The following is a 26,879-nucleotide window of genomic DNA, read 5'->3' on the forward strand; positions in this document are numbered from 1 at the left end:
GGGCTGAAGAGACGCGCATGTGCAATAGAGTGCGGACGGTGAACAAGGACAACGAGGGAGGGAGGAACACAGCCCCGAGCATGAGGTGCTTCGCATCTAAAAGAGCGGTGTGGTGTTTGGCTTCCTGCAAACTTGCCTGAAGCGGTGGACGAAAAAAGAGTGCGACGAGTAGTGGGAAAACGAGTGCGTGTGCAAATACAAATAAACTTTATTTCCCTCATCTTCAGGCGCTGAGGGTTGGGCGAAAAAAGTTTCCGCGGACGGAAATTTGACTAATTGATGTCTGGGAACTGCGGTTTGGTTGCACAATGGGGTAGGTAGGGGGACAATGGAGTAATTGAAGAAATGTGGGTTAAGAGAATATGGCACACAAAGATAAAAATAGAAGTTCTTAAGAGAAGAGGAAAGACGATGAGTAGAATGGTGCGAACACCATAAGGCAAATACGAATGCGGCGTCCTGCTCCCTAGGAGAGTTGAGGACCCTGAGAACCGAATGCTTTGTTCGGGACGCGTACAATCAGGGAATCGGGCCAGTGCTTCATGTGCGTTATGCCGGTGGTGCGCCGATTCGGAGCGATACAGTAGCTCGTACTTCGCGGTGCACCCTACCCTCCCATGTGCGCTGACTATATCCCGGCTTCCTCTTCCACGCACTCGGACAACTCGGAGGTGAAATGGTGGACATAGAACATCTGTCTCAGCGGTGGCGGGAAAGCCTGAAGCCATGTCACGGCAGTGGTTTCGTTCGACCGTCCACACAGTTCCTTGCAGGAAGAAAATGAAAGCGCTCGCGCCTAGCAGCGCAGTTTTTTACTGCCAGCATGTCCACAATTTTAACGACCAAATTTGTCGAAACACGTATTCACAAGTTTAGGAAATAAATACTGGGAAATTATGTCAATTTTAATGGTGGCTGTTCGTTTCACAGATTTTGTTTTACGCTGTACAGCGAATTCAAGATTGGTGGTTCTAATTACAATGGTGCCATTTTATATTGGGGCGAAAGTCTGAAAAGCCTAGTAGTGGGCATTATCGCGTGTTGGCTCCACGACACGTTTTTGACATCTCCAGCTGTTCTGAAAACAGGCATGGTTGGTACGGCTATGGCTTCATCATAGCATAAGGAATGCTTCGAGTGCATACCAGAATTACTGAACACCTAGTGGGCGTGGCTTCTAAGTATGCAAGATTTCAAGCGAAAACTTGGTAGTCTCTGCCTTGGCGATCTGAATTTCCGGTCTTCCTGGTCTGCGCTGGTCGTCAGGTTCCTACACAGCTCGAAAACAGGGTTAGAAACTGCACGCAGTCGCGCGGATGGCTCGCAATACAGAGGCGGAAAATTGTCTAACCAGTGTTACCTCTCGCATTCGAGGTGGTAGAATTTCTCCCGCAGACTTTTTAACTCTGAACTCAGGGTGCCAAAACAAGGTCGCTTTTGGGATGATATCTGAACATTTTAGTTCAGTTATTCTCCAGAGAAAACGTTTCAGTCTCTGCTTTCTCAGCTTGGCAGTGTTCCCTGCATTGTTATTTTTGTACTCTCAAACATTTTCACGCAACTTTCGGCGCAGTTTATTTTCGGTTACTTATCTGCAAAAGATAAAAAAACAATCAAACCTCATCAAACCTCATATCAGGTTTTCGACGGATAAAAAAGAAGTAGCTCAGTGAAAAAAGGAAGGCCTAAGAAAGCTTTATACCTTATACAGCAGATAATGTAAAAAGTACTTGTAAGCGTATTATAACTGAATAAATAAGGCCAGTCGGAAAATACCCAAATGTGTAACGTTATACCTAAATTTATAACCTAACATTCTCCATACTACTGGAAAAACACTCCATTAATGGTCGAGCTACGGACTCCAAGTATAGTTGCATTCCTTTGAAGGACGGCAAGATTTGTACTTGAGAGCGTGATAGGAATGAAGAATAACTATTCAGAACGCTGTTTAGCTGTCGCTCGTAGCCGTACGGCCTTGCGCACGTCATCACGCCGAACCTTTTCTTCGCAAAAATTTGCTCCACCTTTGCAATGTTTTGTACATCTGTTCAAGTAACTGGCACCATTAGTCCAAGATGATGGCCTCCAAAATTTTAATGAATGTCGATAAGGGCACAATTTAGGATGAGCCTCTTTCCCCGTGATCGGAATTGTTTTTCACTACATGATCCTTCAAACAGGTTGAAATACATTGAAAGGGACCCTATGTTCGTCAATCTCTGCCGAGTGCCGAGTGGTAAACCCACATATGTGCTCTGCCGAGTGGTAAACCCACATATGTGCTCGATGAATGCACGGTTTGTCGCTTCTGTCTTCACATGAGCTTGTACCGGTAAGAGAACGGGCTATCGTTCAGTTTCTCTATTCATTCAAGGTTTGATTTGAGGTGGCGACAGTAACTTCTTTTTACAGTTCGCGGAAGTTTTCTGTTGGCATTAATGTTCGCGACAGAACCCTTGCGGGGTAAAGGCAAGAAGCTTCACTTTATAAAATACTATACCGCCGGAATGTCACTTTTGTTTTTCTTAGGCTTAGAAAAAGTAAATTTTCTCATTTCTAAGGGCAATCTCGGTTAAAGAAACACTCGTCATAGTCATCATTTAGAAACGCATTAATTACGGATTGATCATGTAGCAACTTGTACCTTTAGGTTTATCTTAAATTTACAACAGTCCATAAACGAAAAATCGACTGAAAGTGGCGTTTTCATACCCTCGCTTGCACATCCAACTTCGCCAAGATTTACAGCCCAAAACAGCTCACGACGACTTGAAAGAGACACGCCAGATGCGCTTTTTTGCGTATGTTTCAGACAATGATTTCGCGGCGTTATGTCCGATCTATTCTCTTGGAATAAACTTTCTGTCTCGTGCGCCCTTTATTTCTACCCCAGCGCATGCCATTCACCTCTATCACCGTGATGTATGTAAAGACGGGGCGGTCATTTATATAGGTCTAGGGCTGGGGTACTGTACTGACCAGAAGCTAATGGGGGTAACAAAGCAACAGCATATATTGAGTCGCACCCGCCTTTCAGTGGAAACAACACCCATTGAGCCTCTGAAAGCGGTCACAATATGAGGTTACTGAGAACTGGGGCTCTCCATAAAATACGACTGTACTGGAGGTCAAATAAAATGCCTTATGAGATCCGAAACACTGATATAAAAAAATAAGAAGTGAAGTCATGCAGCGTGGCAATACAAAAGCTACTTCTTTTCCCGGCCGCCTTCGCACAGGGTGCGTTTCGCAGTGACTCTTCCTTTTGCTCCTTCATCCGCTTATGCAATGTCAGTGGTCGCCGAAACAGTCAGCGATGCCTACACCAGGCCAAAAACAGGAAGCCTATGCGTTCGCAACTTCACGACCTTTTTCCCAACATTCGCATGTTTTAAGCTCTTCATGTGCGAAGTGACCGGGAAGGCTGTACGTAAATTGGCCTCGTAAGTTCCCGTCGTAGGTTTAACTTTGAGGAGTGTGTGTGGAAAAGGAAGAGGTAACATGCAACGGGGAAGAGAAATCTTGATGCTTTTCTTTTGTGCCCTGCAGATGTCATAGTCCACGTTAATCAGCCACGTGCAGTGATGATATTTTGTGTCATAAGCAGAACTCGTGGGGGACAAATTTTTATTGCACAGAATACTGAAAGTTTTGTTGTTATTTTTTCGCGCTCTCGAAATCTCCCGTAATGTCGTGGCATAATAGGTAACCGTCGGTGTCGTGTAATGTTTTTACGAGTTCTAAAAATGTTCCTCTCTTTCGTGGTAAGATAGTACTAAGGGCAACACGTGCCTCGATGTTCTTCTGTGGGAATACAGGTTAAACACATTTATATACAGACGCCTTATACAGACGTATTGTTTTTCTTCAGCTAGCATCAGACATTTCTTAACCTCCCTTGCCGATCTACAATATCACAGTGCAAATATACACACACGTAGGCATGAGGTCTGGAATATACCTTATTTTCGTACCAATTATAAATTACAAATGTTGGCCCATAATCTTCCATCTGTTTTGAATAAACATCATAATAGAGCCAACTTCACATACAAAGAAATCCGTAAATATTTCTCACAGCTATGATGATGATGACGTTGAGAATAGAAACACTGTTTTGAATAATGCTCACATATCTTGATCTATGATAAGGCTGTTTCGGCTATATATTTTGATTGTTGGAAATGATATTCAAGGTATTAAATATTGTATGTTGTTGTCTCCTGTCTGTTTTATTATGAAACATTGTGTACCTTTGTATCAAAGTGTAAGGTATATGTGTTGGTTGTACGCTTGTTCTTTCATTAAGTTCAATGTAAGCTTGTGTTTGTGTTTTTGTTCGATCATGCTTGTCGCTGCACCTTGCCAAATTCAGGGGCAAGGACCTTTGTCAAGCTGCTGCATGGCGGCTTTTTGTCCTTGCCCTAGCATTCGTGTTGTTCTTTGTTAAGAATGCTGAATAAATGAATTGAATTGAATTGAATTGAATATGTCGGAAATCCACACAGTACCAGAAAACGTACGTATCAATGGTTCGCAACGAACAAAAAAATGCTTCGTGTAGGGGAACGAGCGCCCACCCACGCGTATTTTCTAAACGTGTCTTGTGTGATGGGGGGAAGGCGTGCTCAGATAACCGCCTCTTTTTCTTTATGGCGGGGAAAAGAATACGCTGGGCATTGCTTTGTTAGAGCTCCGCAACTGAAAGAGGACAAACTCAGCACGGACCGCAGAATCTTTTTATCCTTTTGCTTTCTTTCAATGGGGGAAAATAAAAATTAAAATATATATATTAATTCTGTGGTGAAAAACGGGACCCTTGAGCAGGTGCGTGCTGTATTGTGCGATTGTTGCGGAACCGCCAAAAATAGACCTTCTCAGATTTCCTACGGCACGCGGCGTGAACGGTGGTAACCTTTGTACAAAGTTCTAAAACGTTTTCATTTAAAATTTGTTCGCTACCGTAAAGCTTAGAGTTGTATGTTTTAAAAGAATAAACCATAAGATATAGTAAAAATAAGTTCCTCTGGTTACCTAATTGAGGGTTGTTGCGGAGTGTCACACGTGGAAGCGTTGGCGTGAAAACTTATTCGAAAACATGGTCCACCTCTGCAACAGCTAACGTTCAACGTTGTTATTGTATTGAACCACGCCGTTCTGTTGAAATATCAACGCTACGCACGAATACCCCTGGGCAACATAAAACTCTGGCCTCTCAATTTCTTCACCTCCGGCATTGCGCGAAGGGATGCTCTCTTGAGATATCGTCGAAAACGTTTTTCTTGCTACTCATATAGCTAGTGCGCTGCTACATCCAATCTACTCACTCTGAAACTGTTTTCCATGCTATGGTAAGACCGATGCACCTGACCCTCGCTAGCCGGCGATGCGCACGTGAACTCGGAAGCGTCCCAGAATTGTTCACTAAGCAATGTTCACTGACGGTGTGCAGGTCCCTTTCAGGTTTTCTGCATATCATACATAAAATATGCAGTGGCTCTGCAAGTTTGTTTGACGGCTATAAAGGTTTGAAGGAAAACAGTGGTTAAAAAGGAAAACATAATTAGTTAAATTACGAGGAAAATTGGAAAGATCAATTATTGATTGATTGATTGATTGATTGATTGATTGATTGATTGATTGATTGATTGATTGATTGATTGATTGATTGATTGATTGATTGATTGATTGATTGATTGATTGATTGATTGATTGATTGCGCTTTTTAACGCACCGACGCTACACAGGGGATGATGAGCGCCGTAGTGCCGGTCTCCGGATTCATTATGACTACATGGGGATCGAACGCGCACCAAAATGTCGACCACGCAGGCGCTTTGGCTTTTCGCCTCCCTCAGAAGAAGCGGCCGGCGGGGCTAGGAGTCGAACCCAGGCTCGGGGGATCAGCAGCGCCACGCCTTAGCAACTGCTCCACCCCGGCGGGTGAGAACCTAAATGAGTGCACGTGGAAAGCCCTTATAGAAGCGGATTTCTCAGATTTCTACTCAAATACGCAATGCAAATCATTGCGTGTTAGACGCAATGCAACAATTGAATATAATAAGGCAATGCATCATAAAGAACCTATTGCATGTACGCATTCAGTTTTTATGAAAGCCCACGCACTTTCGGCACGATACAGAACATTATATAAACGTTGTAGTACTCCGCGTCCCGCCTCAAAACCGACCGTGTTACGAAACTACCCATAGTTTGTAAAGAGTGACTATAATTCAGCGAGAAGAATATATGCAGTAAAAGGCACTGTTTTTTCAAAGATTTTTCCACTGCTGGGGCTCGAACCCAGCCAATGCATTCCCTCACCTCTTCTGTTCCCCACTCGGATATTCAGGCCGAACTGCAGGATTCTTTTTAGCAGTTGCTGGAAAGAATTAAAGGAGTGTTCCAGGTCAACCAGTAGGCGGCGCTGGGCGCGAACAGGAAGTAGCCGACTTGTAGCCACAAGAGTAATAAATTTCGCTATATATACACATCGCCTTTACATTGTCGTTCTAAATATAGGCTTAGTGATCACATAATTTACAGCGCTATTCGCTCATATTGGACCGCACCTGTCAATATTTTTAGGCAATTTTAACACTAACGACTCCACTGCAGCTAAGCAGCATGCAACCAAAAAGGGGGCTACCTCATTCAGCGCCGCTCAAAATCATGTGGTTGCTCACGGCAATAACGTTACCACCCATGCAAGTGTGGGAAACGGAACATCACGAGAAACGAGCCCCGACCACATCTTTGCACATAATATTGCCTATTTCGAATGAAAATCTCTAGGACACTCCTTGAAGCGAAAATCATATTAGGTAGTTTTAGAATAATGTACGCAGCCGTACGAAAGAGATAGTGAATGCTATTTTGTTAGGTAATTCGCCCTACGCATGCTCCCCACGCTAAACATTTTCTATGTTTAGCGGACGGAAGACGCATGGAAATTGAGCGGACGCTATTTTACCGAAATTGCATACGCACGCCAGGCCCCTTCAGTTTGCAACATGGGGCAAGTAGCGCGACAACCATCCATGGTTCCGCTCTTCTGTGGACAGTTTTTTTGCTTTCGATGGACCGGGTTCTTTGCTCCAGTTTTTTAAATATGCCGAGTGGTTAGCACATCGCCCTCGGGCAACTATGTATGATCGTGACATCGCTGGCTGTGCAAACGAAGCTTTGTAGCCAGGCCAGCGGCCGAAGCTGTGCATGTGGTGTGAACGCGTTCGCTTCGCGATGAAATGCGACGTAGTGTTCTGCGGGTGGACAGTGCTTTCCATGCGCGAGATTATATTTCTCGAGCGACGTACGACTTACCCCGCATGGGGTATGTACAGTGTGCGTGCCTAAAAGCCTTCTCGGTTTACTCGGCAGAGTCAAGTGACTTGCTGTGCGCCCCCGGTAACCGCGATAGGGGAGTGCCGACATTACGGTGGGCAGAGGAGGCCACCGATCGCCTGTTAATCGCCGTTCAGACTTGGACCGCGTGTCGTGACATTGTGTTCGTTCAAAACGCACCTCTAGATCGTTTGGAGTTGTATAAAATGTAGACGTAAACCCGGGAATTAGATTCAGGACGTGATGTCTGCGATTGCACGAAAGAAGTGCCACGGGGCTTTAGTGCTTTCTTAATAGAACGTACACGGGTAAGAGAATATTCGTATAATGTTATTGCTGTGTTGCATTCAATACTAGCGGGAAAGCGTTTGCTTGCACTTGTTTGAATAGTCGTAAAACGTCCAGGCGCTATAGCACTCCGCTGGCACATCAGACGGTGAGCCATTCTGCAAAACAATTGACAGATGGCACCGTAACCGTTAGTGTGCTGTTAAGAAAAACTGAGGAGACGCTCTATTATATCTACGCTTCCATGTCTACGTAGCGTGAACCAAAAATTTAAAATTTAGCAAAGGCAAAGGCAACAATAGCTGTACGAAAGCTCCATATTATCCAACACAGACGACTGAGCGAGTTGGTACATTGTCTTGCCTGGTAACAGCGCAAATAAAACAGGACACAAAAGGAAGAAGGAACGGACACAGCGCTGTGTCCGTTCCTTCTTCCTTTTGTGTCCTGTTTTATTTGCGCTGTTACCAAGCAAGTCCATATTATCCGCATTTTTACCCCCCACCTGAAACCCAAACATCGAGCTGGTAAAGCCACCGTCACCTACTGCGGCTCCTTTCGCAAAGATCCCCAACACCGCCCACACACTATCACTAACCTTGAATAATAGACCGTTCAGTAACTCATTTTTTTCCGGAATCATTCTAATAGATTTTTAATAGTACCAAATAACCGCTACACACTAGGGGAGTATCAGACAAGAAAAAAAAAACTTGGAGGATGCGGGGTAAACTTAGAAAATTCGAAAGGCGAAGAAGCCACTCTCAAAGGCCGCGACCTAACTGGTTTGAAATCTATGGCAGAGGCGTTCGGCCGGCAGTAACAATAAATTGGTTGTTCATGACTATGATGAGGAGCTAGACAAGTTCAATAATGACGACTATATGCATATCTGGTCATATTTGTTCAACTTCCTCTCTGTCTATATTTAGATATCTTATTAGGTTCACATATTACACATACGTACTTCATATTATATTTAGTTTCAAATGTGCATAGGCATTTCTCAGTAAGCGAACAGAACAACAAACCGGACCATGTAATCCTTCAGTCCTAATCTCTCAGTTCAACATTTTTTTCCGGGAGGTGTCTAACATTCTTCCCACTTAGCCAACGGCTTGCGATAAAACGTGCAACGCGCTAAGGAAAGAGTTGGAAAATGTCATGGGTATCCTGTTTCTCGGCAGATTTGTGTCTGTGCTTGTACAGACGCTTATTTTAGCGTGACACAGGGTAGGCACCTGGGGTCTTACAGCGTTTTTTATGCAGTATTGATGGAATACTCAAATACGTTGCAGTATGCACATAACCATGGGCAGCGTCTGTGTAGCGTGCGTACATTGCGAGCGGTTCAACATTGACATGGCCACCGTACTCTTTAGTCAGTGGTCCTATTGATCTTACAATTACCACAAGCTTTACGCACAAAAAAGCCCGGATTGTTGTGCTCGCAAAATCACCATACTTTTGTGATTTATGGAGCGAGAAAACAAATTTCCAACGTTTGTTTCTGGAAATAGTTTCATTGCAAAATAGAAAAGCAGTTTTGTAATATTGTCATGAAAAATACACATCGAACAAATCCCCGCGTCCCAAATTAGGACGACCGTTTACCTTAAATACAAGGACAATGGTTCATAAAGAAAACCATATGAATCTCGGGTGACAAAATAAGGAGCCTTCAAGCTTTTCCTTTCGACCACCACAAGTTCGAATCCTATTTTTATCTACTCAAGGTGAAAAAATACCAACACGCGGTACAAGCATTGCAACACAATGCAACGCATTCGCTTTTGCAAGGCGTGTTATGGTTAGGAGATTGGTGCGACTAATTGTCCGACATTTCAAGCCAAGGCCGTGATTACCACGACGGCCGGGGCTTAATTGTATGCGTGTTCGGCCCGGGACCCCGCTGAGCCGATTCACTCCATTCCCTAATTTGTAATCCTTCGGTTTGGCTTTGTTAAGGGCAAGCCTCGGTCATAATGCTGTGTCTGTCCCCTTCAGGACGCTAATTCCTGACGCTAAGTACCCGAGCAACTGCCTAAGGCGAAGCTAGGATTGCAGTGTGACGCACAAAACCTTGCAACTAAGTTCTGTCTACCACACATGCCTATTAGTACCCGGTTTTAAGTGCAGGGTATAGGGAAAGCTCGGGTATAAGTGAAGTAAGCGCATAGGTATATTAAAGTAAATGGTGGTAAGGAAATGGGAAAACGACTCTTTATCGGCTTTACTTGTACCTATATTTTCGGCAACAAAGTTGTAATAGCCCTAAATACATGCACGCGCACGCACGCACACATACCGAAGGGCACATGCACGATAACAAACACGCATGCGTGTGTGTGTGTATGTGCGCGAATGCAGCTATTATTAGGATGTTCGTGATGAAACCAACTACCTAGTAATATAAAAACATCTACTTCTTCTTATTCATTTATAAAACATGTCAACGCCACGTAGTTACCAAATTTGATGATTGATCAATGGCATGAACGCTGCCTAAATAAGTACACATTGCTTGTGTTGCTTTTCAACAATAATTATGTCAATATTAGCAAAGTGTTTTGATGATCTTTTGCGGAGCACAATTTTTTTCGCAGTATATTTAGTCAGTTTCTTTTTTCTTATTTATATTCTAACTCATTCTGTGTAAGGATGGTTTCAGACTTGAATTTATTCTGATTTACTAACGTATTATTTCCACTGCATGCAAAATTGCCCTTTTCATCCGTTTTATGCATAAATAGGAGGTCCTCCTGACAGTTTTGTAACTTTGGGACCTCCTTCTGTATTGGATCTTTTTGCAATGTTGTTTTTTTTTTTGTTGCAAAACTGTTATAACTAGCAACGCTGAAGTGTTGCGCACCCGTGCGTTGTTACAACGGTCACCGTGTGCAAGCAACGAATATGTGTGAACTGCGCTTTAATCTCCGAGCTTGCGCAAAGCTACCGAGTCTCACACAGAGGCACCCCTTATGGTGCAGCCGTACGATACGTAAGGCACAGCGGCAGCGGGCGGCCAAGTGGGAAGGAGTAAGTGGCATCCGGCTGCAACAAAGACCATCTGCCAGGGAGCTTTAAATAGCAGTGGTGGTCAATGTTTAGCGCGCGGTATTCGAACATGCAATTGAATGCAGTCGGTTTGGACGTGGCAGTTTTCTTGTCCCGGGATAAGGCGGTAGTCTTCTTTTCCTGCGTGCCAGCGTTGCTTTGTCGGGGCGGGGAGAAGCCCGCGAACCTTGCACACCTTACAGAGGTATCTAAATGTGTATTCAGCAAGGCGAGCTGGATATCAAAAATTCGCACCACGGTAAACGTGAAACAGTAACATTTTTCCTGTTGAAGATGAACGCATCTTCAAATGTTCAAAAGGAATAAAGAGAGTGAGGAAAACGCACGGCCCCATCAGAAGCAGACTATAAGGGAGTTAATGGTGTGTGCAAATTAATCATTTTTTAAACAAGATTTTGTGGGAATCACCTTGTTTATAGACGCGTGCTCGATGATTATGTGCACCGTTTCGGTAGGTTGTACTCTGTTGGGGCTTGTTAAGATTTCCATATTTTGTTACGGACGGCTCCTTGATAAACAGAAATTCGTAATGATCGCCTTCTTCTCGAAGAAAAGCTTTTTGTGTGAGTGCTGATAAAAATAGGCTGACTACATTGAACCACTTCTTCGCAGGCGCTATAAAGACAGGCCGCACACTGACGCTACTGTATAAGAATATAAAGGTACCACCACCGTCCTTAACAAAACGGTACGAGAAACCTTGTCTAGAGTACTCAGGCTAACGCGAAAGTGGTTGAACAAGACAGGCGAGCACTCCCGTAGAACCCTGGAAAAAAGTTGAAAGGGGATGTTTTCATCCAACCGCTGCAATAAAAAGAGCTAGAATGGCCGCTAACGTGGAAAAAGGCAACCCAAAAGTCGCCGCGGATCGACGTTAAACTAGGTATGCCTTTACGAGCTCTTATTGTTGGGTTAAACTTTGTCCTTCAAGAAATAGAGAAAAGGCAGCGAAGTTTTTGGATGTTCCTCAGCATTAAGCAAATTGAGCAGGAAAATTCGTCTTGGGCTATGCAGTCCGAACGAATTGTTCGGCGCCCTTTCAATGGCTTTCAAGGCGTGCTGCCACAAAGAAGCTGACAGGAACTATCAGCTGGGGAGAACAGCGATCTGCATTGTCCATTTTTGTAATGCGTAAGTTGGAGGCATAAAAACTTTACGGCCTTTTGTCGACGCGCTGCACGAACGCCCCATGGGGCCGCGTGGCATCCTTCGTTTACATCTCTTCAGGACTCGCGATTGAAGCACAAACATACACATTCATGAAGTGTGCTGCTATTTGCAGAAATGGGGAATAAGGTGCCCAACATTTTAAAGTAGGTTGTAAATTGGCCCGAAAGTAAACATGTAGGCAGCCTGTGCAGTCTTGTTGAGGCGATTTTAATTTTCAACGAGCGGGCAATAAACCAGTAGCACAAAGGCGAAGTAAAAACAGAGACACCTTCTGCGCGCCACTTATAGAATAGTGTTGTTTGAGACCGGTTTCTACATAAGTGGGAAAGCTTAGTCTGCTGGATTTATTATTTGTTGAAGGATTATGTTTTGTCAGACCATGTAGGCTTCGGAAAGAAATAAAAAATGAGAGAGCAGCTGGACAAATGTCAGAACAAATGTCCCTCAATATAAGACAACTGCAGTGTTGGCACAGTGGCTAAGGACTTGTGCTGAGGACCCCAGGGACGAAGGTTCGATTCCCGGCTGCGGCGGCCGCTGTTCTGATTGAGGAGCAAAGGAAAATGCCCGTGTGTTCGAGATTTCGTCGCAAGTGTTAAAGATAACCAGGTTGTCAAAATTAATTCGGAGCCCTTCACTGCGGCGTGCCCCATTCCCTGCGTAGCGTTGGCGTGGTAAACCCTGTATTCAATCAGAACTTGGAAAATTCTAGAAAGTTCTCTGGTGATGAATTTCCAGACGATAATTCGCCGTCACTGGCGTTATGGAAGTTGTGGAACTCACCAAAATGACCGAAAAGCCGAGTACGTTACGCAAAGGGACCTCTCAGGCAGTTTCTCCATTTTAGTAACTGAAGTTGTTGATGTGTTAATAAAAAGCATGGTGAAGCTGTGAGGCCATCTGCTTCAGTGCTCCAGGAAACAGATGCTCCGAAATATTAGAACTGGCATAGCCCTCAAAACTTAATTCCGAAACTGTTAGAAGCCTGTCATCAGGCCCACGCTTGTTCTGAACTACAATATATGCCGAGTACGCAACTGGAGAAAAATTGTCATGTGTTGTAGGACGCAATTGAGCGATGAACATCCCGTGGAAAACATTAACCTGCCAATAATACACACATAAAACTTTCTTTCATCAGTTTTCTCCCAAGAAAAGCCTTTAAACAACAGAACGGTTTGGTTGATTCAAAATATTGCCTTATTGGTGTTGCAACCAAACCATAGGAATGCGTCATAATTATGGTCTGAAGCGCGTAAACATAACTCCACTTTTTAATAAATATTGAGGTTTAATGCACCGAGGCTACAAATACGATTAGGCGCGCCGTAGTAGAGGGCTGCACATAAATTTCGACCACCTGGGGATCTTAAACATGCCACGAAATCTCGAACACGCGGGTGTTTTCGCCTAGAGCTCGACCTATCACGTTTTGCCCCATTTAAAACACAGGGCGTTTGTGGTAGCAGTACTGGTTTATATTTAGCATTAATCTATTGCTCTTGTTGTACCATATTTAGAAATCACAGAAGCCAAATGTGAGTTTATAAGAGGGCAGTAAGGGCGAGAAGTGCAACTCCCATTAAGAAGGCGCGGCAGATCGCAGGGAAGAGACGCCCTCAGCTACAACACCTGTGCTAGGACACGTTTGATTGAAAGTGATGGCAGGATCTTCAATGGTGATTTCCATGTCAACGCTTATATAGTTATATTGAACTTGCCGGTCAATGCTGGTACTAAGACCATTTGTGTGCTTGCAAGCACCGCTTATCCGCACTAGTTCATATTGCTGCGTGGATTTGATTTTCCTGAGTGCACCCACCGTAGACGGCAATAATTTAAAAAGACCGTGCAATCAATTCGCTGCTGTAAAAGAGGTTTAAATGAAAAAGCAACGTCAAGAACTTCACACAAAAACATCTCCAATACGGCAGCGCTATCAAAGGCATGCAAGAAGTTGTAAGCAAAAAAATCGGTGTAGGAAAACTGGCATGTCAAGTTCAAGATATGCTTCGCCAGAAGAAACACAAGCCGGCATTTTGGAGGCATTGCAGCTTTATGTGCGCAAGTATAATACATGCAAGTATCTGAAAATGCGCTGCTTCAATTTTAATTTCTTAATTTTAGGTCTTCCAACAATCGCGTGTGAAAATAAATTATAAAAATAAGGTAGTGTCTATTTTCGCGGCAACCGTGAGAAGTATCGCCAGACATTTCTCACAGCAGTCGCCTGTGATTGGCTAAGCCTGCACCCGGAGATTCTCTGAAACAAACATTTAATAAAAGCTGCATACTACAGCTGTTCCTATAGCGCTGGCCATCGGGGGTGAAGTCATTTTCTTCAAACTTTATTCAGGGACACTAACAGTAAAAACATGGTTTAAAGGAAAGGGATTAGAGACACCATGGGGTACAGACTGCAAAATTTTCAAACAACCAGAGAACATAGAACACGTTTTCATACACTGTTGGATGGCGGTACACTTTTGGGATGTGATGCAAAGAACACTACACAAAGACTTTCCACTTAATTCACACGGTATCCGGTATCTATGCACAGACAATAAAGAAGGGGTCACCTGTGACTTAGTGATGTTTTTGGGCCTCCATAGCATCTGGCGTGCGCGCATAGCCTGGCTCCATGGCGCCGCGGACGCTCGACCGGCGCGGCAGTTACTACGGGGAAGCGTTGCACAATTTGTTGAGGGGCAAAGAATGCTTCAGCCAGTTCCTGAGTGGTTGGATTTTGTTGAAACACTGACTGCTATTAAGTAATGAACCAATGACAAAGCCAAGTCGGAGTCACGACTGGCTGCTTTTTGCGTGTGCCTGTTGTATGTGGTGTGTTGAATGATTTGCGTTATGTCGAAGACCGACAATAAAGAAAAAAAAGTTCCTGTGGCGCTGTGGTACAGCACTTGCTTTTGAACGAGGAAGCCCATGTTCGAGTCCGGCATGGGGAAGGTTTTTTTCGTTAGCGTCCGGAATATTTGAAATTTTTGTCCATCGTGATTTTGTTACTGCTTTTATTTCCATTCGGGGTATCCCTGTACCAAGAGATCGACGTACTCGAATTTTAGAATGGTTGGATTCGGTTTAATATAGTTTGCGTTCTGTGTCGTTTGGCTAGATTTGGGTAGGTTATAATACGTTCGATTAGGTTACGTTAGGTGAAATGCAGTGAGGTTAGGTAATGTGAGATTACATTCGGAGGCGGTCTTACTCAGTAACTTATAGTCCAGCAAGCGCTTCTGGAAACTGCCGTGAGAATTACCCGGAGGTAGTTCTCACGGTTGCAGTGAGATTAAACACAGCCTAAAAATAATGTTTTGCATTAGCCATGTGGCTGTCTCAGCATGAAGGTAGCGATCTTAGTTCACAAAAACTGACCTGCTGTGTGCTTAGCACAGTCAAGATACACGTTGTCTTGCGTTGTGCTTCCAAAAATAGGGACCAGAAATACTTTGCGGGAAGGTCTTCCCACAGGGTTTCAGTTCTCAACTTCTGTACATTCTTCAGTACAGCTTTCTTCCTAATAAGAAGTGGCTTCTACCCTCCATTACTGTTTCTCAAAAGACCATAAATTGCTTTAACTTGAACATTTCGTCGGAATTTTTAAATATGATACGAAAGCAGCGGCCACTGTGCTTTCGACGACGTTCCACTGTGGGAGAATAATAAATATCCCTAGAATAAATACAAAAAACCCGAAGGGCTCTTGTAAAACAGATTGATTCTAAATTACTTCCGACTAGATTCAGTGAGCACGCCGGAGACTTTTTCTGATTCCACCAAAAGCTAATGAAATTCCCGCTGAGAACAGACCAACTTTTGAAGAGTCACGATGGAATTTCTTAATGTACTTCCTTTTTTCACCAGAGCTATGTTTATTTTGCATTCAGAAGCTCGGCAGACTACTTAGCGTGTATTTCAAATTCTGAAACATTTTACTTGAGATAAGGTCAGAATAAAAATTATAGCACCAAGTTTCCTTTACTAAATACGGCTCCCGGCATAATGCTGTTGGGAAGGGCCTTAAAATGTTTCAGCGAAAGAGGGGGAAGGCAGGCCACGTCCTTCAAATTTAATGTTGACGAGGATTTATTGAGCGTTACGAATGGAACTGTGTCATGCTTGGCTGTGCAAAAGGTCCCTATTGGCTGCGAATGCGGGAATGGGCTGATCTTGCACAGAAGGTGGAATGACGTGAGTTTTTTCACTGTAATACCTTAGACCTAACTTCAGCTTTTGACGTGTAAAGTCGCCAACCAGAAGCCGTAGATGAACGCACAATAACGGCAACGTTGCTCTACCGCTATTCCGGTAAACGCTAGGGTTTCTTAAGGTTAGGCCAAAATAAAGGTCTAATAAGAGAAAAAACGCATACGCTCCAGTAGTAACGAAGAAACGAAGAAACGCAAAAAACTCTACCAGAATATTGGCAATAGCTAACTTAAGGTAATATAGATCTAACAAGGTAGACTTGCCAGAATTTCTTCTCATAGTAACTGTGGGAACGAGAAGGTTTCAGCGCCAAACTGAACAGGCGAAAAAACTCAGCGACACACAACTCCGCGACACAACTCCAGGGCAAACCTTAGCAAGAAGCATGTTTACGTATTCTCTGAACACGAGAAAGCATATGTGAACCGCATTCCTTCTTACACTACTAAAATATTATCACGCTCCCCACTAACGTGTTGGTGGGTGGTGAAAGCATTGATTGAACTCTTTTGTTGGTTGAAGAGTAGCCTCGATTAGTGGGGTCCTGAGACTAGTACTCGAATGGCGTACGCTGTCCGGCGGACCGCTCAATCAGCCGTTGCACGTCTTGCAAGGCAGTGCTGGGCAGAGTAGCCTACCAAGAGGAGAGCGTGGGAATGCGTACAGGGGCGAGCCCGTCTGGTGGGTGCGGACTCTCCCATGCAGAGTGGTAGAGGGTGGGAGTGGGGCTCTTGCTAGCCGGGAAGTTGCTAGGATATTGGGTGGGAAAGCAGGGGTGTTTGTGGTGTAAGTTTGGCACCGTTTGGAGCTGCCGCGATGACGTGGCGTCGGCACTGGATAGGGAGTGGTGGGGTGGAGGTAGCGTTCTTCCTTGGGTGCGGTAGTAGGCGAGTGGGGGTGTATAGTTGAGAGGTTCGTGGGATGGGATGATGGAAGCTTATGTCTTATGATGGAAGCTTATGACGGAAGCTTACATCTCGGGCGAGCGCGTGTCCGTGCTCGTTTCTAGGAAGGGAGGCATGGCCAGAGGTCTAGTTGATACAAACGAAGGGTAGCTTGGATTGATCGGAGTGTCGAAGACTGTTGTTTGCTTGAATAGAGAGGATTCCGGATGAATATGCACGGCAGGCGGCTTACGAGTCTGTTATAATTGCCCAGGTATCGTCGTCGTCGCCTTCCGCGGGTCGTGCGGTGGTGATGTGGGACACAGCCAGCGCCATCGCTGTGTCCTTCGATCAAAAACATCCTTCAAAACCTTCAAAAACGTAAGTAAATTTATTGCTCAATGAATTATCCCTCAATCAGCAGAGAGATTGATTGAAAAAAAACCAGTGCTTCTGTTCTCAAGCCTGCGCCCGTATTCAAAAAATTACCACCGAAGCTTATTGCCTAAGAGGTGATGTGTAGCAGCCGCGCCAGCAATGATGTGGAAGTATTTATTTATTTATTTATTTATTTATTTATTTATTTATTTATTTATCTGTTTATTTATTTATTTATTTATCTGTTTATTTATTTATTTATCTATTTATTTATTTATTTATTTATTTATTTATTTATTTATTTATTTACAAGGCAACGCGTTACAAAGAGGACTGGCGAAAACATATTACAAACAGTACGACGAAATGAAGCAAATGATTGTCTTTAGCTATGTCGTGCCGCTGATTGGTGCGATGGAAGCAGGATGGAGCTTCCGGTCCGAGCATGTTGTGGGCACAAATGAGTTAAGGTGAACATATGCCCGGCTGCTTGCAATTCCAACTATGAAGCAATAAACATGAAGAAATAGCATAGATAAATCAATTAAGGATTATTTGCCACAAAGTAAATCTGCATCACATCGGCAAATAGCCTGTGGTTTCAAGCCCGACAAGCTATAGATGCAATCCCACAGGAATATTTCAATAATAGATTAATCCTGGAGGCATCAGATGATTGACATATGGCGGTATGGTGACGCAGGCTAGGCATTACAATACACCAGTGAATTGAAAACATTTTTTTGTAAATTGAAAACCTTTCATCCCGCCTTAGGCATGAGCAGTGAGATTCAAAGGACAGCACCGAGCGGGAGATTCAGCAGAGCAGGCGTGTGCGGGATGCGTCAACAAATACTGATTCTGGTAAGTAGAATGGCCGTGCCGACATAGCAAAACAAAGGACAGGCTACAAAGAAGTAATTGCCTCGTAGGTATGAGAAGCCGGAAAGGAGTCGGAGCTTCCGTCCTATTTTCGAGTCGGACAAACAACTTATCATACGGGCGCCACTTGGGCACTCTGTGCTGTGGTACTTCCGGCGTTTTTGGATTGTCTTACTGTGGCCTGAGGCGATGCTGGTAAGATTTCTTGTTGTGTTTCAGGCACCACACAACTATAACGAGAACGAAGAGGCAGTCGATAACACAGGAAGGACAACGATCGTTTGAACGCTCAGCATTGTTTTTCTGAAAGAGCCCGCAGCCACCACGCTTCCCTAACCTCAGTAGCTCAATAAAAGTTTTTCTCTCTCTCTCTGAAAGAGCCCACAGTTCCGGGGTCAACCCAACTAAAGGTATACACACAGTGGTATGTCGTTTATACCAATCTTCGTTACGAACACGCTTGAAGGGAAAATAATGAGGTCTGAGCACGAATCTAACCCTTAGTATACAACATCAGGAAGAGTCAATACATATGGTTCTTTATGTTATACGCACTGGTTAGAAATAATTCAATGACCTATACAACAAACGTTTGATCAAACTGTGTATGTTTAGTTTTTCTTTCTACGTTGCATTCTACATTCATCTTTGTATGTTAAAGTTCGTTACTTCGAACTTCAATAATTAGAGCTGGTGGATTATTCTAGCTGCGGGTTTAGGCCCGGCCAAACGCTATAGAAGACTGTGTATAAAACATCACGGAACATATCCACTACGTTAAACCTGGGGAGGGGCCAAGCATACAGTGTATAAGTGTATTCTTGGTGCCTTGGCGTTGTTGTCAACGGAGTTGAAACCGTTGGAGGTTAGAGGTATGCAGCTTTGCTGTAGAACACTGGTGTCTTTGAAGCTCGAAGCCTTCTAGAGCGAGGCGTTGGAAAACGACTCTCCCGGTGTGTTCTTTTAGTGCGTGTTTTTGCACACGGAGAAGAAACGTTCTAGGGCGACGCATTGGAAAACTACTTTCCCGGTGTATTCTTATAGTACAAGAGTAGGTTCCGCTGCGGATAATTTGTACTGCGGGCCACACCGCCGACGGCTTGGCGCCTGTTACAGCGAAATAGAAACGCATCCGTTGCCAAAACACAAGTCTGCGTGGCCTATTGGAACGACGGGAAACTTTACAATCAGGCAAAACAAAGTCTAAAACACCCATGGCCGACCTTCCAGGAGACGTATCCTTAGGGGCTACATCGATATGCACGTAAGTGTTACGTTGTAGGATGCGCTTACAGATGAGGATATCATATCCCAGGTCAGAAGAACTGCACCTGTCGCCACGAACGACGACGATGAGTCGGAAGACGAAGCACTAAGTGGTGATTATTACAGCCCTACGTTGTCGAGTACCCCAGTTAAATAGGTACTTACACAGGTCCCGTCTGGCGCCAACAGCTCTGTGCAGCTATTGTAACGAAGACGAGTCTGTGGAACACTATCTCTTGACATGTCGACGTTTTTCATGTCACAGACGTCAGACCCTGGAGGTGCCGCTTTGCAGTTTGGAGATATCCCTAACAGTGCCGGTTCTACTATTATTTGCGACATCCGAAATGGGGTTCTGCCGCCGGGATGTATGCTTTGCCCTCCTGCGCTTCATTGAAAATTCCAATATATTGTCTTGATGATTGCGATTAGTCACCCTCGCCTGGATTTTCCAGTGTTTTCTGTAGTTTATGGAACCAAAACTCTTTCCAACCGGTCTAAATCACCTTTTCTAAGAGTATCGTAATTAGATAAGAATTCTATTCATTTTATTCGTCCCCTGTTGATTGCCCGATCCCCTGATTGGGTACGTACTATATCTAAAGGCGCAACAACAAGTACGAGCATCCGCTCAGGAGTGATGGCCACATGCAATGCCGCGAGTCTCTTCTGCAGTTTTTAAAAGGCGAAGAGGAGGCCTACCCGCCGCGCTGGCTCAGTGGCTATGGCGTTTTGCTGCTGAGCACGAGGTCGCGGGTACGATTTCAGGCCGCGGTGGCGACTTTTCTGATGGGAGCGAAGAGCAAGAACGCCCGCGTGTACGAGATTTCGGCGCACGTCAAAGATCTCCAGGTGGTCAAAATTAATCCGGGGCCCTTCACTACGGCGCGCCTCATTGCCTGCATTGAGTCGGCGCGGTAAACCCCACAATCAACCAATCAATCATATAAGAGGAGGCATTCCTCTGCATTCGCTCATGGGAGCAAAAGCTTATGGCCACCACTTTGGAGGATAAAAAGGCAGGCTTTAGTCACAGACTTGTTCAAGCATCGAATTGTTCACATGCCCTATCGTTTTGCGTTGGGATTGTAGTCTTGCTATTTTTCACTTTAGTTTATTCCAGCTGATTCGAACTTAGACGGCTTCCTCTTGAGGTTCGAATTAACGAGCTTTTTCTGCCCTTCATCGATACGCGTCGTTTAAACATGTGTATGAAAGCTGATATCCGTGAATTCTTATTAAATCATTAATAGGAGTATAGCAGAGGGCTGAGCTGAATGGCGCAAGGCAGTGTTATGGTATATCGGTCCGGTGTGTCAAGATTCGCGGGCACGCAATGGCTGAAAGGTAGTATAACTTTTAAAGTAGTATACTGCGCGCCTCACAAGCGAATTGTGACTTCAGCGCGTCAAACCCAAAAATTTCATCTCTGATGTATCAGTCTCTGTATACAAACCTATTCACAAGCTAAGGGGATTTGACCTTAAATCTATGAATAGGCATCTGGCGTTGTCACTCGAACACCTTTTTATTCCGACGAGCAAGGCAAAGCAGTCGTATTAGCGAAGCGTTTCTCGAGTGTTTCGTCGACGTTGCTCGGCTATGAAGCCCATAGGCTCGAGTTTATACGGTGAGGCATATATCGGAAGCTTGGTTTGCGGTCTACATCGAAAGTTTGTGATTCATATGCCAAGTTTTGGTTTCACGTTTTGGCTTCTGTGTCGATGCCGCAGGTTTTGATCTTGCTATCCGAAACATTCGTGGTTTACTGCAGACTAAACGTAAAAACCCTAGCTTTTACGACGTGATACCGCGTGGTCGCAACGTTGTGTTTGTAGCCTTCCTAGCGCTTGTTTCTCTTGCGCTGGTTGTTTTTACCAATGCCTTTTCTCCTGCTCCATTTTTTTTCTTTTCTGTCCTTTCTTTTTACGGTCCTTCAGTTTAATGTTTCTCTCCATTCTTATCTCAAATTCGAAACATCCATCTTCTCTATGCACATTACCTGGCACCGTATTTTTTATCGAGTATTGATACCTCCTTCCTATCTGTAGCAGTGTATACGCTGTTTCACTCTTATCTGTGGGTACAGCATGCCTTTCCCTTTGATTCCGCGTACTAGGTGATCGTAAGGCACAGCAAATAAAAAATAGCTGCATATAAAGAGTAGAAGAAATTCTTTAATACAAGTTACTGAAGAGAACAAAATGCTCGTCCTGTTCGAATTCGACAGGTCGTGTTTTTTTTTTTTAATTTAGTTATAACCTGACAAAACCAAGCAGCATATTGTCTCACGCGTACTAGAGTAAGTGCTTTGGTAAGTACAAACTGATAACCACGGGCAGGAAAATTTTCGTACACCTGAGTGAACCGTGCCGTTTTTGAACACGAAAGCTTTAAAGTTCAATCGAACGAGTCTGAATGCTTCTTGAAGTTTCCCGCTCGGTTCAGTATTGCTGTTCGCTCGTCTCCAGTGGTTCTTACACTCCATAGATTGTCCTTGGTGCACAGGTGTGGGCATATGAAGAGGAATGAACAAATTTATTTGCGAGAACAGTTAGTTGACAGTGGTGGCCGCAGTTTTGATAGCGACCACGGCATGCCAGGCGACGGGTAAAGCCAAATTAATCAATCAATGTGCACGAAATGGCCGCCGCTAAAGGGCGTAAATAAAAAATGTTTGAAGATAGGTTGGTGCAGCTTAGTTAATAAATTCGTACGAATCTCGTCTGCCTCCCTTCAGAACAATAGCGTTAACTCGAACGCGCACCCGCCGCAGTGGCTCAGTGGCTAAGGCGTTGCGCTGCTAAGCACAAGGACGCAGGTTCGATTCCCGGCCGCGGCGGCCGCTTTTCGATGGAGGCGAAAAGCAAAACCGCCCGTGTGTGCGAGAGTTCGGCGCACGTTAAAGATCCCCAGGTGGCCAAAATTAATCCGGAGCCCTCCACTACGGCGCGCCTCATCGCCTGCGCTGCGTCGGCGCGTTAAACCCTACAATCAATCAATCAATGAATCAATCAAACTCGAACGCGCATCTTGCAGCTGCTTCAGAAACACGAAACGCCATGTTTCTCGCCTACAGCATGCCATCCGCGCTTTGCGGTATGACCGTCTCAGTTTTCAAGTTTTCTGGCTTTAGCGGCGGTATTGGCTGCGTGCGGCTCCTTTTTTGCTGACGATTGTCGTCCTTCCATCGTGATGATTTCAACAACTTCCCTTTTGCTGCCTGCAATCACTCGACAGTGGATTTTAAACGCGTAAACGATGTCGCAAGAATAGCGAAACCCGTCGAATCAGCGGCTTCTGTTTCCCTCCATGACAATGTGGGCAGAGTTCCCGAGACTCCGTGCGCGTTGTCTCCACTATGCCGCTCTCTGTGCTTCTATCACCTCCTTCGGTCACATAGCGAACCGAACTAGTGCAGAGCGCCGTGAAACTTTTGTCGACGTTACCAAACTACCATTGACATAATAAAAAACATTTGTGCATCGATCCCAGAAATTCAGAGTAGCAGCTGAGTACGTTATCACCGGGCTCTGTCCGTTGCCAGAAGCGGAAGAAAAGTTCGCCTACTGTGTATCGCTCGGGCGTCCTTTCGCGTCACAGGTGAGCGTGACAGCACGTGAGTGGAAAACGTTCATGCAAACCACGGAGAACTCTGCGTCTCGAATAGCTGTGGCGTGAAGTTTCGCTAGCCTGTTAAAGCCCGTAAGTGAACCAAAGCACCCTGGTAATCCTTATTTATTTTGGAGGCGAAGGCGCACGCTGTGCATTGCGTAGAAGTCCTCCACGACGCTGGAGGACGCCGCCGCTTACGTAGATGTTTCCGTGAATGGTCTACCAAACGAATTCGCTTTGAATAATACTTCAAGGTTTTAACTTCGTACGTCACGCTTTCGAATACACGCCACGGACGCACATGGCCTCCCACGGACTAACTGGCTCCCGAATAGAGCTGCCCAACCGCCCACCTTGAGTGTACGCTGAATGTCGCCCGCAAAGATTCAACGTTCCTCATTGAAAATACGTACACACGGATGCGCCCACGCACAAACGTACGCCCCTCTCTATTTTCTCCCACCCACGCAAAGGGTGCCCCATGCTCCAGTGATAAACAACATTTTCTCTAACGCTATTAGTCACTCCGAATTGAGGTGTCAAAGCACACGCTGGAGCTAAGGTTCCCGTTTCATACGGCTCCCAAGCTGCGGAGGAAAACCGCGGGGGTGTGGACAACAACGTGAAACAAATAACATTTCGGCCGGCTGGCATTGGTTTAATCTGTCACCCTCAAGTGGAAAGACACGAAAACATTCGTCGTTCTAGATGTGAAGGCCTGCGTCGTTTCTCTTATTTGTCTTAGTAGGAGGTGTAAATTGTTTTTTGCTTCTTTTGCTCGACTTATGCGCATAGAAGTAAACCTTTTCTTACGGTTACCACACGTTCTCCAATACACGTCCGTGGAAATGCAGCGCTGTGATGCATGTCAAGCTTTCGGAGGAATGTCTCGGGGAGGATCTCGCTAGTGCTTGCGCAAACTTCTGATCTTTAACTAATTTTTTTTTTCTTTTTTGAACCTCACGAGCGACTTTGATGACTTCATTTGCCGTTGTAGAAATCGTTATTCAATACTACGGTGGGAACATAGTCCCCTCGCTGGGTGTGTACAAACTTCTGGAATTCAGATTACGGTCTCAGGTTTCTTTGTAGTTAGTCATAAATAAAAGGCAAATATTACTGCTGCATACTTGCTGACTGGGCTGACTGCGGAAACATGAAATAAAACGAAATGCATGAAAGGACAGAAATTGTGTACGTTGTTTTCTACGCTCTGCAGAAGCACGTCAAATGAGTTTCTTTTTGTAGGGTAGGAACTGGAAACATGAAAAAATCTTGATAAATGGTTTAAGGAAATGAAGCAGCTTGTAAACCACATGCATGATTACAATAGAATGCCAAATATGTAGGCGCAATGTTTAAAGGAGGTCCTCCCGCACCGAGTATCTAACATTAAATTTTAAATCAGCTCACGTAGAAGCGACATTGCTAACCACGTTATTAAACAGGACCCTCGCTAAGGTGCACAAATTGCGAGAGAATTCTATTACAGCTGCCCAATTTGTTTATCCGGAGGTAACGCAAGAAGGCAACTTGTGTGCACGATATGTTGGCCTACATCGAACGCCCAAGATAGTTTAAAAAAGTTTGTAGGTCTGGCAGTGTTTCTACTGAACAGCCGAATGTATTTCTTTGTTGTGAAACCGTACAAAAAAATGGAGTGGTTCATATATTTGGAAATTCTTAGGAAGGAGTTTTGTGTGGTTTTGTATAATTCTCATTGTTATTCCCCTGGTTTTTCTGGCGCTCGAGGTGTGTGACCTGTTTCCCAACTTCCCAACCTACTAAAAAGAACCAAAATGTTAAAAAAGCACGGCCTTTTGGTTGTGAAAGTCCACAAGGAGTGTTTCGTAATACAACTGCGCACAAATGGTAGTGCTGCGGATTATAGACCCCTTATGTAAACCGCTGGGATGTGTAAGCATGCTCCAGGACGTACAATGAAAGTATTTAGGCACTTTACTGGTGTTTAGGAAGGCAGAGCATCGCAAATTAAAACACATATTGTGTTCAACATTAGAGGTCAACACCACTTTCTGGCCATTCTCCCAGACACGAGGCGAGAACCCGTGCCGTAACACCACGCGACCAAGTAGCAAACGGGAGCCTTGCCAACCAACTTCAGGACAGAGCGGTCTTCACCAGTAGCACGTGCGTGCCGACGACCTCATTAAGGAACTCACATTTCTAGAAGGCCGTACTCATTAGGCGGCCGAAACAAAACTTTCTCAGTGAGGTTTTTCGCTAGGTAGTAGCCATAAATCTCAAGAGAAAATTGCTAGCCGCATCATAGAACTTCGAACTGCTGCGCTTCGGCACTTTCATCATCTTATAATTTTATTCAGGTTTCCAAACAAACCGGAAAGTGATTTTTATGCAATTTCTGACGGCACTAAAATTATGGCGTCAGCCGAGTTCTCCACAACACGCCCTTTATTTTAGCCCATGTTACCGAAAAAGAATAATATCTACTCTCCCCGTGTTTCTTCAAACAGTGGTTGTGCGTAAGTGCGTGAACTATTACCTTGACTTTGCAGACTACGGGAATTCTTACCCCAGAAAAACCATAAAGCCAGATTCAGGACTCTAGAGCCTGAATTTCGACCTTGGGTATGCTTAGTGACCTTATGCTTAGTGTGGTGGCATGCAGCGTGCTAATTAGGGAAGTAACAATCAGACGAAACCGTTTGCGGAGATAGTGGGGGAGTTCGGGTAACAAGGGCGATTGGCTGAACCTCTCGATCGTAGTCATGAAAAGAGGAAGAAAAAGTACGCCGAGACAAGGATAACGATCCTAAACAGAAAGAGCAAAGCCGGTGCCCCTGTGGTCCCCAATACCAGTATTAACATCATTATTTAAACGAATATTACTAACATGGTTGCATGGCGCACTTACTGGGGAATAGTCTTAACGCCGAGAAAATACTGTATATTTTCATAAAACGCAAGGAAGTGTCCACGAATATAATTCCACACTCGAAACGTCACCACTGAAACAAGTCAGCAGTCATAAATACCTTTTTGTTACAGAAACTAGTAATCTCTCGTGGAACTTGCACACTGACAATATTTTCTCGTCTGTATTTCTTAAGCCATGCTTTTTAAGACACAAACTGAGAAATTCTCCCGTTAACGGGAAAATCCTCACCTACTTGTCTTGGTCCCAAACCCGAATATGCCTGCAGAGTTCGGGAATCCTCTACTAATCTCAACATACGTAAAAACACTTGAAAGAGTTATAAAAAGCTCTAAAGTTCCTTTATTTTAAATACTTACGATTTCACTCGGACTTTCCCCCATAGGGTGTTGACTATCAATATGCCAAGTCTTGAAACTAGGAGAAAGTGCTTTCGCTATAATTTGCCTTCTTCGCCCAGTAAGGTTTACTGCCAATTGAATCCATCTTCATTTTTCTTTTCGTTATAAACAAGTCACACTAGACACAACAGACACAACAGTGGAAGAAATTCCCCACGGGGAAATTGTGGTTTGCTTGTATTGGCTGTATATTTCCTTGCTTTTTGTGGATTGTGGCCCCCCAGTTAGGACCTAATAATAGTCTGCAGTATGTAATAAATAAAGAAATAAGCAAGTCACGACTGGTAATCAAAATACCATGCCCCGTTCAACTCCACGTGCCCTTTTGCCCGCTCCTGTGGACCAGGCTGCAGCAGAGCACCTGGTCAACAGGAGCAGTGGCCTTCGCAGAGCTGTTGCCCTGCTGTGCGAAGCCTATGCGTTGTGCAC

The sequence above is a fragment of the Haemaphysalis longicornis genome, unplaced genomic scaffold, assembly GCF_048455015.1.
Source record: "Haemaphysalis longicornis isolate Haplotype H1 unplaced genomic scaffold, Haemaphysalis longicornis Haplotype H1 scaffold_3, whole genome shotgun sequence".
In the NCBI taxonomy this organism is placed as follows: Eukaryota; Metazoa; Arthropoda; class Arachnida; order Ixodida; family Ixodidae; genus Haemaphysalis; species Haemaphysalis longicornis.